The sequence below is a fragment of the Struthio camelus genome, chromosome 1, assembly GCF_040807025.1.
Source record: "Struthio camelus isolate bStrCam1 chromosome 1, bStrCam1.hap1, whole genome shotgun sequence".
Lineage (NCBI taxonomy): Eukaryota > Metazoa > Chordata > Aves > Struthioniformes > Struthionidae > Struthio > Struthio camelus.
Genome location: NC_090942.1, coordinates 81,775,779 through 81,788,472, shown reverse-complemented (window position 1 = coordinate 81,788,472; position 12,694 = coordinate 81,775,779). Strand labels below are relative to the sequence as shown.

Below are 12,694 nucleotides of genomic sequence, written 5' to 3'. Positions count from 1 at the left end.
CACCCATCTGGTTCTCATAAAGGATACTAAATAAAATGTTGCAAATGTATCTTTAAAAATTGCTATTGATCTGAAAACTAAGAATCTCAGCCCGCGTGGCTTAAGTGCACAGAATATTTGTACTGACGCTTAGAATGAACACACAAATATTCACCATAATTATGGGATGAATATTGTGATATGACATTTATACAAATTAATATAGATTTTAGGGGGGAGAAGTTATAATGCAGGCTAGTGCAGTATAGGAAATGAACTACTGAATTATATATTTATGTATAATGTATATATGTAAATCAAATTGAGCATAAATTGAGTGGTCCTATAAATATATTTGTGGTTTCAGTAATGTGATGTTCAGAAACACGTTTTACACAACATCTCTCAGTCTTACAAGTGATGGCTCCTGTGCTTAAATCCCAAAAAGATATCCGTATTTGTGCCACAGAGTTTCCTCATTTGACTATTTCCTAGGTGGAAATGGAGATGTGAGCTGTGTTTAGTTGTCTCTGTATTCTGTTGATGTGTTTCTGTGTGATAGCTGCTATTTTGACAAGAACTGATCTTTTGTTGTGCATATGTTGATTCATTTATATATTAAAATAAATCAAGTAAGACTTTAACAGAAAATGCTCCAGGAACCTAATTCTGTAGCCCTGGCGTCTTCTTTTCCCCCCCATGCTCAAAATTTCCATCAGGACTTGAAAATATGACATCCAGTTTCAGAATAAATCAACATTTTTGTCTCTCTTTATTTGCTTTTTTTTTGATCTAGACTGTGATGGAGGACAAATGTCACATCATTGACACGTGACATCTTTTAAAGCAGATTTATAGGTTACAGCAAAATGGATTTTGCCTTCTATGTCATTCGAGAGAAGTATTTAAGTGGAGCAAATACCTTATTAGCATGTAAATGATCTGAGTTTTATGTACTTGTGTGCACACATGCACTTCACTTCTAAAATATGTATATATATTTAAAGCCATTAATGAAGTTTCTTGTTCTTAAAATAGCAGTTCTGTTTGGAATACCTAATTGCTGGGTTTCTGTTGTTGTTACTGCCGTGGTACATTGGTCAAAAAACAGAAGCATAAAGAGCAGCCCGTGTCTCCCTATGTTCAATAGGTACCTGTGTTTCACCACTGGTAGCCTTGCAGCGTTCCCGGTCCTGTGGCTAAGGAGCTCCAGTCCCTGCTTCAGCCACACTACCTTTAAATCTCTCTATTACAAGCAGCAGAGACTCGATTGATGGGAACCGTAAAATGATTGCATTTCTTTTTGAACTGAATGATTTATTTATTTATTGCTTCTATATTTATTTATTGCCAGCGTCAAAGAAAAGATTGTACTTACGGCCTTTTCATCTTTTCTTAAGTGTTGCCTGCACATTTAGCTGACCCTGCACAGAAATATTCCCCCCACTGAGCACACTTGTTGTTTGGAACAAAATCCTTAGAGGCAAACTGCAGTGCTACCATGTCATAATATTTCATAGATCATTTAGAAATATTTTTGCCAGAGTAAATAAATTTATCCTGAATACTTAGTCCACCTCTAAAAAATAGTTTATTTAAATTTGCAAGAATGATGACATTTCACTTTGAATATCTTTGACCTCTTAAAAAACTGTTAGGGCACAGGGCAAAAAGGAAAAATAAACTGGAAAAATTATGCAGCAGATCTTTTGATTTTTTTTCTAGATTTTAGTTGCTTAAATGGGCATTCTTGTAAGAGTTCAAGTGTCTATATGAAGTTGGTTACAGTGTTTGTTTAATGTGTATTATTTAACATCTCATTTAGCACATCATTCCCTCTGTCCCTCTTTTTTCTCTTTCATAGCTGTTTGCAGGCAAAATAGTGTTTGAGCAGGTTGTCTCTAATATCAATGGAGATAATTACATCCCTTTTGCCACTTTTTACTTTTGGGGTAAGAACTTTGGCTACCATAGTGGGTTTTGCTTATTTGTTTGTTCATTCTTCGATGTATTGGAGTTGTGTAAGATTTACAATTATTATCTTTATTTCTGGTTAAAAAGGTTGAGTTTTGTTTGGATTTTTAGATAGTGATGTGGAGAGAAAGATCAAAAGGGGGAAAGGATTTTATCGCATCCTTGTTAAACTTTTGGGACAAATGCTAAAGAAAAAAGGCAATCTTTTGGGAAAAATGCAACCCACTCATAATGACTGCGGAGGGCATGTTGCTGCCAGTGCTGAACTGTGGACAATAGACAATGGTTTCTTGTATTGTTTTGTGCCTTGACAGCTCAGCAAAGGTGCTAACTGTCAGCTCTTTTCATACAACATTTGAATCCATGTCAAGAATAAATGCCAAAATACTGTCTTTCATTAATTTGCCATAAGGAGTGGCATTTTGTGAAAGCTCAGGGAAAGGAGTAAGGCAGAAGATCTAATTTAAGCATATGTGGGAAGGTTATATTTCTATTGTGAGAAAAATAGGTTCTAGGCAAAATCTGCAGTGATTTTGGAAAACAATGAATAATCCCTTTCAAAAAAGACAGTCTCTGCAACTCTAATGATGGTCCACACCTCTTTTGGCAAACCACTCCATACCAATCTCTACCACATGACAGGGCATGACCAGACTCTCTCCAGATATTCTGAGGACAGCAAGGGAAAAAAACTCAGCAAACTCCAAACAGATATAAGGGGGGAAGCATTTTAAAGGAGGGAGGCAGCTGAAGCTTGGTCAAAGACTTCTGGTGTAAAGAGCCATGGAAAATTCTGTACATACCTCAACCAAATCCCACATAAGACTAGAGGGAAAGCAAACAACTCTCCTATGTGCTTTTTAGATGACAAATGACAGGGTTTCCAAGAGCAAAGCAGGAAATTCTCTGCACTTACTTACAAGTTTATGACAACACAGGTGTGCTCTCCTGTAGAATTTGACTTGCACATGATTTTGTCATTGAAAGTGATGGGGAGGAGTGGATAGCTCTTCTGACTTTAATTTCTTTGGTTATTAGGCCTGTGCTAATAGATGGTCTTCCTTTCCATTCGTGGTTGCTACCTCAGAATAGCCTGAACTTGTCTTTTTAGTTTCCTGTGCGTGAGATCTACTTTTCTCTTTCTCTTGGAAAATGTCAATTGATTCTTTGAGCTGTGGTTTGATTCATTTCCTTCCTGCAGGCATTTGTTCCGAAGTTCCTGGTTGGTTTAGGCTGTGGTATCTGCCCGTTGCCCCTCTAGAACATTAATCTTTGGTTCCTAACAAGCAATGAAGATGACATCAAAGGGCAAAAGAGGAAGTTTTGATGATCTGTTTGAATTAAAGGACATTACAATGTCTGAATTAAAAGACAATAAAAGAAGGGAAATAAATTAGTTTTCAGCCAGACCTGTACAGATAGTTTGTGAAAAAAACGGTCTTCATGTGTCTATAAGGCTGTGGCAGTGTAATCTATCTGAAGTAAAATGCCTTGGGAGAACATATGGACACAGTGGTTCCAAACTTACGGAATAGATAACTATGCCTAATAATCTTTCCTCTCTGGAAAAGCTTATATGCGAGGGGAAAAGGACTCCAAAGCATAATTTTGAAGTAGCTTCAACAGTGAATCTTCAGGGTGGTTTGGCTGTGCAAAAGATGTAGGTTGGTCTGGATCCCAAGGCTCGAAGGGCAGATCTCTGAGAACTGATCAACCCAGGAACCCCCTGTGCTGGTTCCTGGCCACCCCAGGACCATTTTTCTCTGGAAATTTGGATCTTCTTTCCTCACTTCTTTCCTCGCAGCTTCTGGAGGTAGCACAGTTCAGCCAGCACCTCTGCTGCACCTGTGTTCCTCCTCAGTCTCCAAGGAGTGGGGTGACAGAGAGCATTTAGGATTACTGTAAAGAGCAGAATTACCTTCCAGAGATATCTCCATGTGGTCTAGGGATTTTATTAAAAAAACGCTGTAGTCACTTTCCTGCCCTCGCTTGTGTAGCATGGAGAGACTAGCAGGAAGGAAGGATGCCTTGCAGCTGTTGTTTTCTACCTACTCCATATTTTCTAGGGCATGCAGCAAGCAGAAGAAGGCTTTACATGTGTTTTTATAGTAATGAAGTATTTTTATTCAGACTCTTTTATTTACGGACTGCATAAAGACTTTTTTGTGAGATATTAATTTCACTCATAAATCTCTTAGCTAGCAGCAAGCCACACTCTGCTCAGTAAAGCTATCAAAATTGTCAGTTTTACCTCTGATCAGAGTAACAAATCTGCTTGACCCTAGGTCTTCAGAAGTGTGTTATATATATAAGGGAAAAATTGTTGCCCTTTCTAAAGGCAGGCTCTAAAGCTTGAGGGAAATTATGCTGTTGCGTGTGAACATTTTGACTATTTCTGACCTTTGCCAAAAGAAGTAGCTTGAAGTTTCTCTAATTAGTCAGTATGACCACCCCTGGAAAATAATTTTGGTATTTGCAGAGGGTGCAAGGAAATCGGATACGTTTGCAAAATGCCTTTTTAGCCTTTTTTAATGCACAAAGCTAATGCTTCCTATTACAGTGCTGTAATTAAAATATGTCACATTTCAGGATAAATAGATGTTATATTCATCTTGTGTGCATGATGTTTTCAGTCTAATATGTTGCAGGCTTTCAAACAGCTGAATACAACTCCCAGATACTTAAATGTGTTTCAATTAAATAATGAACATAAAACAGTTTATATTTGTGTGGGCCCAAAAGGCGGGGTGGAGCCTGGGTCTCACCTGGCTCCAGTGGGGACAAGACCTAGGAAAAACAGAGCTGCATGTTTGTAGCCCCGTGCAAGTCTGGTAGTGCAAACAGTGCGAGGTGTTGTGTAACACAACTCTTCACCTCCTTAGATTTCAGATTGCATTTCTACTGCTGGCAGTGGAGCTGTATGAGTGCTGAAAAGTATTAGGAGCTTTTCCTTACTGAGGAAAAGAAATCAGACTGAAGCAGCTGGGCCATGTGCAGCAACTGAAAAGAGAAGACGCTCCTCTATTTAAAAGTCTGCAGGAAAAAAACAAAAATGACATATTGAGCTTTAAGGAGAACTGGGTGGAGGCAAAGTTCCCAAATCCTTCTTCTGTTTTGCTAATTGTCGATATCTGTGGCTAGTGTAAAGTGAAAAATACTCTGATTCACCCAGAGAAGAGTAACATTTTTCATGACAGTAAGCCAATGCTCTATAAATATCTATAACCCCAGGATCCAACCTCAGGGACAGCATGGCAAAAGCAGTTTAGAAATCTTATGCTCCGTACTTCATCAGAACAGTGCTTTCTTTCTCTCTCTCTGAGTTTTTAATAGTCATCTCAACTTGAGATGACTGTCAGCACTTTCTTCTTGTAAGACACAATTTTTCTAAATATATATTCTATGTGTGTAGATATAAATATACACAGACACAGGGTATATACTTTCTGTAGTAAGTCAAGTTCCATTTCTGGTTCATTTTCTGATTTATTCAGTACTGTATATTGCTGTAAATGTTGCTTTATTTTTACTTGAATTGGACCAGTTGAAAGACATTTTGTGGCACGATTTTACACAAGAATACTATTTCAGTCCCAGTGCCTCTATAGCTGAACAGTTCATTTCATTACTTGGATCTCTAGCTTGTTCTAGTTTTTGGATTACGGTCTAGTAGAAAGACTGAATTTTGTGTTTTTGATAAATAAATTCTTGTGCCTGGGAGCATAATTAAATTATGTTTAAACAAAAATCAAACAAACAAATAATGTCCCCATTAGCGAGTTAATTGAATGCTCTTAAAGACTAAAGGAGTTATATAAAGACATGACTAAGAAATTAAATTAGATGGGTTTTGAGGAAATTTTTCATTTTCCAAAAACTTATCTGTGGAATTCATTAACACAGACCATCGAGTGCGAGAGTTTTGTGGGATTAGATACTTTCCTGGGTATTTAGAACATATTGTTTAGCATTTTCTCAAAAATGAAACAGATGCCTCATGCCTCTCAGCATCAGCCTTAACCACTGCATGATGGATTTAGCAAGAAATTTTTGCTGTAGCCAGGTCATACCTTATAATTGTCCACCACAGGTGTGGTCACCTCTCTCTAAAATATTTTCTGCCAAATCCAGTGTTCCTTTAAAAGAAATGCATGAACAAACAAGAATCCTTTAAATGCCATGACTAAAATTGTTCTTAAGGTAGGGATAAGCCTGCAGAAGACAAGGTACCTGCATTTTACACTGTGCAACTGAGAGCAGTCTCTAAACAATAGAGCAATGAATGTAAAAGCATGTGGAAGGGCAAAGGAGCTGCAGTTGAGCTAAACTGTAACTCAGTAGCTAAAGTAACTCGGTAAAGTAGAACCAGACCAGCATAATCAAAACAGCCCTTTGCATATTTCATAATCCAGGAGACTGCCTTAAATAAAAATGATTCTATTTAAAAAATATTGCTGGCTCAGACTTTTTGTATTAGAAGAGAAATGTCCTAATCAAAAAGACGATTCCCTTTAAGCCTTTTTAACAAAATCACTAAACAGCTTGCAGGATGTGTTCAAGCAATGGTTTTTCATGCTTCTCTAAAGATTAAGATGAAATACTCATGTGTGGCTTATGGGGATCGGGGGGATATAAGATCTGTTAATAACCAGTTCACAAAATATGCAGCTATCCTGACTTCATGGTGGATATCTAAGATTTTTACGTATAAACCTGAGGTCCAGACAGCTAGCGCTCATTGGAGCAGGAGACAGAAGGTCCCCTCTGTACTCGAATTTCTCCTCCCCCGGAAAGAGGAATGGAAGGATGGATGGATGGGCACACACAAACCTGTAGCCACACTCACCTACTGTGAACTCTTCTGTGTATTATTTTTATCATACAATCCAGTCTCTATTATTCTGCAGAGTGCAGCAGCCAGAGTTTCTCTTAGAAATGCATGGTTTCCCCTCTGCAAGTTCTCTCTGACACACACACTAACACAGTTAAAGCAAATCCTATATAAGCTCATTCAATGACAAAAAAATCTTTATTAATATAGAGTTAAAATTGCCCAGTGGTTTCTCATGCCTTTCCAAAATGCTTTGCTCAGCAAAACTCAAACCTCTTGGGGGGGGGGGGGAGGGGTTTGGACAACACAGAAAATTAGGAATCCTGGCATATGCCACAAGAACCTTAACTGCAAACCCCTGGAAATCACTGACCGTGGGAATTGTTGGGATACTCTCCACATGAGTTCAGTGCAGTAGGTTTCACTGAGTTTGATGCTCCAGGACTAGGTGGGCTATCAGCAGGCAAGCTTAAATCTGCATTCATTTTTGTTTTACTTTGGTTTTTTGTCAGTAATTTTCTTGTATTTTAAACAGGGTCAGAGGAATATTTTTACAGAATTTAGAAAAAGATGCCTTAGCCATCTCTTCCTGTTCACTGCAGTCAGTTCTCTGCCTGATGCAAGAGCAGTGCATGTCTTGTCTTAGCATTGCTTGAGGTTCAGACAATTTCCATTTCCCTGCCACCTCTCTTAGACGCTAGCACGCATCAAAGGGCGGAACGCACCATTGGCAGGCTCCTTGCACTTGCTGCCTTTGCCATCCACCCCATCTTCTTCCTCCTCCTTCCTCCTTACTTCACCCACCATGTCTTATTGCACTTCTCCTTTCCAGCCCCAACAATCTCTCTCCAGAAAGAGACTCCACTGGTTTTTTACACCCTTCCATGTCTCCCTCACACCTTGCTCCTCTCAATTCCCCCCACTCCAACAGTTTTCCAGTGAGAGTTCACATATGTGATTTATTTTCCTCTCGCAACTATGCTACATCTCCCCAGCAAAACCCCAAGCTTCCTGAGAAGGAGTTGGTTGTAGGAGTAGGTTGTACATGCTAAGGCTCTTTGCCTATGTTCTTTTTTGAAATTTCTGGGTCTGGCTACAACTCACCTTCCAAGGCCATGGTATCTCCTCTTGAACCAGGCAGGGTCTGTTGAGAAAGGCTGTCTGGGAAATCTTACTCCAAGGTTGTGTTTTTAAACATTGCGGTCTGTTTTAGACTGTAAATCTTCACATACTAATAAAATAATAAATAATAAAAGCTTTAACGTTACTTTTCCAAAAGCTGGAATGAATGAAGTCAGGTAAGAGACAGTCAGAGCCATGATTTGAACCCAAAGAGCATGCAGAATAACCCCAATCTAACCTGCATATTTGAAGATAAGGCCAGAGGGATGTTGATTTGGAGCACCAACTGGATTTTGGGAACACCCTACTTGGATTATTTCAATCTTGCCAATAATGCCAGCAAATTGCAAGCTAAGCTCAGTAAATCTGGAGATTTTTTAAAAAATCAGCCCAAGTTTCAGGGTTTTTTGACGTTAATTATAGCAAAACTGCTACTCTGCTACAATCAACATTTTTCCTACATGCTCTGCATGTTAAAACATGGAGCAAGAAAGCAATACTGTTATTATTATCTCTGCTTCAAAATATTAAATTGTGCATATGCTACAGTGAAGGAGGGCTTTAAAATAGTCTTACCAGATACCTCGGTGGGAATAGAGGTGCAAAATGCTCTGCAAATCAGGCCTTGTGTTTGAGAGCACTTAGATTTTAATTTCTCTTAAGCACAAAACAATTTCTTGGGCAAAAAGAGTAGAAAGCTTGAAGAAATCTCTGTTTCATCTGAGCTTTTTATATGTGGAGTTGTACAAGGGGCAATATTTTCAGACATAGTTGTCGTGTTTCTAATATTAAGTGTACAGTATCAGCTCTTTAGTTCCAAGATGGAGCATTGCCAGATCCTTGAGTTTTAATGCTGATGTTGGTAAATAATGTACAGTTTGGGGCTAACCATGCAAGTACAAACTTGTGGGTTAAACCAAAAAAGCAAGCGCAGCACACTGACAGAAAGTGATTCAAAGGTAAATTCTGCAATAGTTGTGCCCTTGTTCCAGGCTTTCGGTTACACAAAAATGAAATGTCAGTGCCCTTTTGGTTCAAAGCAGAGATTTATGGCTAATTATAGCATTTTCCATGATTACATGCTTGTGCCTCAGTGACTACTAGATGAGGAGGAAAGTTGAAACAACTTGAGGACTAGTACCTTGCTCTAGCAAAGGTGTACATTCAACTGTCTCAGCATGGGCCTTTCTTTATTTCCTGCTAAGGTATAAGAAGGTTGACATGAGAAAGGTTACATATCACTAGTGCTACAGAAAGGTGGCAGCTGGAGATGGTGATTTCCTCCATGGCTTCTGTCCCTCACCCTTTCAGCTATGGGCAAATCATTCAACATTCCTATCTGCAAAATGACAATGATGAGCTGGGCTTAACAGTGAGTTCAGCTCATCGAAACCATGAGTTCTGCAGGGGTAAGCAGATGACCCAATACAGTAGGCAAAATGTTTTTACCCTCCCATCAAGAGCACCTAGGTTTGATTAGGAATATGTACGTAGATTCTTGAAATTCTGCTACTGTACACAGTGGGCAGCAGTGTTGTCTTGGCTGGACTGTACATCTAGGCATCTACCAAGTGCCTGAAACCATTTGGAAATCCCAGAGGAGACCTCCTCTCCTAGCTGAGCCGCTGTGACAGGGCACAGGAGGAAGGGCTCAGGGGAGTGGCAGGGCGAGCAGCACCGATTCCTGAGCTCAGTGACTGTGACGCTCAGATGGGACATCTGAGCTACAGGCTCTACTGTCTGTGTTATCTCATTTTTTCAAGCTAACGAAAGTGCATAAACGATTATATTTCTGACAGACACGTTGTGAGGTTTGGTTAATTAATAACTTGCTAATTAGTAAAATACTGGAGAGCCCCTGGCAGAGAAGAACTAGTATTCATTCTTCTTTTTCCTTTCAGAAAGCTAAAATTCATTGCAATTGTTTTCATTTTTTATTCCTCTTCAAATTCTTATCTTTTCGTGCTACATTTAGTGTCTTGAGTAAGAAAAGTCTATGTCTGTACGTATGAAATGTAAATGAAATCTGAACAAAGTTCAGGCAGGCAAATATGTCTTCTAGAAGTGAGCGTTCTTATCTAAGATATTTCCCAGTTCTGACTAAAAAGGGGAACTGTTTGTTTCTAGATGTACATCTTCAGAGTTTCTGTTTTGGGGTGAACTTTCATATAAAATCGCTACTTGAGGTTTTGTATTTTGCGGCCGCAGTATGCAGTAGCTGAAACCAGTGTTATTGGTAAAGCATATTCAGCATTCGGAGAAACTGAGTGACAGACCATGACACCAGGCAACCCATAAAGGCGTTGATCTTGGCTTTTATGGTAATTCTGCTGTTTATTCAAAATGTATGACTGCACATTGCACGGTAAGCATAATGTTAGCATGTTCCCATCCCTATTTTGTAATCTGCATTATAATTGCCTGAGGAGCTATATTTAAAAGAAGCTTTGTTTACTTTCTTAGCTGAAGGCTCCTATAAACAGTGTATTTTCTTTTAAATTCACGCACAAGGAGAATATTAAAAAACAAACTACTGTGCCAAATGTTCAAAGGCTTTTTCTCCCCCCAGCTACTACTTTTTATGACCATGGAAACATTTCTTTTGTTTCAGTACAAAAGCTAAAGTGAACCTTAATGAACTGAAAACTCAAGAACACATCAGATTTAAGATACCGAGTAACTAAGTATAGCTGGAGCACTGGAGATACAGCAATGAAATACAAGTATACCTTGCAGATACACAGTAACTAAATTAGAAGATTAGGATCACAGAATTCCCATGTTGTGGAATGCCTGTTAAGTCAAAATGAAAAGGAAACTCTTGTCAAAATTACAGAATAAAAAAAAAAAGCTTCAAAGTGAAAGGAAAATGAGACGAACCTATGCCAAACCTTTGAAACATATAGGATGTTTTATTAAATGTACTTACTAATATATGTTCCAAAGTAGCAAGATTTTTTTAAACGTATATATTAACCTGTACTTAGACTGTAATTCTCCGAGTCTCAAAGATGGTTTGAGATGTCTGGTTTGGTGAGGAAATAAAAAGTCCATTCCCTCTTCTAAGGGATTACTGTTTGGGATTGAAAGGAGGGGGCAGTAGGCTGCAGAGATTCAACACTTGAAAGAGCACACAAGTTAGGTTCATTAACACCACTGACACCACAAAGGAGATGTAGAAATCATGTCTCTCCCACCCAGTTTTTCTGTTAAATCTGAATTCCTGTTTTCCATCTCAGAAGCTAGATTTCAGGGGTTATTAAGAGCATTTGATCAGCTGCCTGAGGGCAGGAACAGAGTTTTCCCCTCACGGCCAGATTTGAAGGAGTGAAGTGCAGTGTGTTGAAGGTCTGCACCCAGTGAAACCAGTCCACAGAATGGGCTGGACTCCCACAAGTTATTACATGACAGGTGATGATGTCATAAATGCTCTGAGCACCTAGTAAATCCAGGTTAAAACAATTTTGCAGAAGACATCCCCTATTAGAGCAAGGGGTGGAATTAGGCCTTCTAGGATAAAGTTAGTCACACCTAAATTTAGGATTTAAATCTGAGCTTTATTGTCAGTGGAGAGAAACAGACATTTCTAGCGTATGCTAAAACAAGTTTCTAACACAGACCAGATGAGTCTTACTTTGGAAATACTTGTTTATCTCCATTGAGTGCAAATAGAGCCTAGATGTCTAGCGCAAGTGTGAAGGGGATGAGATTAGTCCCATTCCTCATGTCCGGTATAGAAGGAGATGTGTGATAGCTGAGACTTGGTGGGGAGGGCTGTCTGGGTGATTGCAGTCTTTAATCAGATGGAAATGATTCAGAAAAGAGTCATGACCTGTCCTGGACAAGTTACTGCTGAGATGAATTAAAGAAAGTTGCAGTCTAATTAATCCGTATCCTTTCTGTCTTGTCCCACTGCTTATTCAGGATAAAAAGGTTAGTATTTTTCTGTTCCCAGGTGCATGTTATGCATCAAAATATCAACATGATTTGCATATTCCTCAAAGGCTGGAGTTTTGCTCTTGAGATGTGGTCCATACAAGTATGTTCTTCTCTATTTGCATTAGGCTCCAAATAGACTGTGGAATAAGACCCCCATCATTTTTATTGCTGGTAGAAGATAGCTGGGCATCTTAATGCGAAGCTGCAAAACAGGATGCAAACAGCAAAGGGAATTATTTTAAGCTGAGTTTAAAAAGAACCAAGTCCTATTTTTAGAGTGTTTACTACTTGTCAAAGGGATTTTCTGTTGTCTGAAACCCAGACCACTGAGGTTTACCACTGCTTGTATAACATTTTTTTCAATAACATTGTTCCTTTTTGAATAATTGGTATCGCTTCATATGGCTTTAGCCTTCCTCCTCTATCTGTGCAGCTGAGAGGGGAGGTTCTACCCCATGTCAAGGGTGAGAGAGGGAGCAGTTTCTGGGTGCAGCTTTGTTCTCAGCCTGATGGGTGGAGTCCTGTTGGCTTCATCTGTCTCACTGGTGTCAGAATTAGGCCCAGGACTGCTTTGTTTTCACTGCAGCCCAGTTAGTTTCCTGGTAAGGATACATTTCTAAATATAGCTCCTTACATTTGATGCAGGAATGTTTACCCATGCAAAGTCGGGCAAGGTAAACACCTTCTCCTTCTTCTTTTTCTTCTTCTTCTTCTTCTTCTTCTTTTTAATAGAAATGAGTCTCGAAGTATATTTGGCATCACCTTGGCATGTTGGAGCTAAATACAGGCACTATCTTCCTTTTTTGGTATCAGTTATTCCTCATTTTATTTTCACTTGGAAAGGGGTGA

At 39.0% G+C, this 12,694-nt stretch overlaps 1 protein-coding gene and 1 long non-coding RNA gene across 3 annotated transcripts in view; one reads left to right on the top strand and one right to left on the bottom strand.

The window, feature by feature from the left end:
* Positions 1 to 12,694, top strand: part of LOC104146601 (potassium voltage-gated channel subfamily KQT member 1) — a 524,419-nt gene that overhangs the window by 327,220 nt on the left and 184,505 nt on the right. The gene's annotated exons all lie outside the window — the stretch shown is intronic.
* Positions 4,243 to 9,090, bottom strand: LOC138068062 (uncharacterized). The gene is made up of 3 exons (XR_011142642.1): positions 7,889 to 9,090; positions 6,024 to 6,089; positions 4,243 to 4,986 (listed from the first exon to the last, which is right to left on the bottom strand). It is a non-coding gene; the product is annotated as an uncharacterized lncRNA (long non-coding RNA).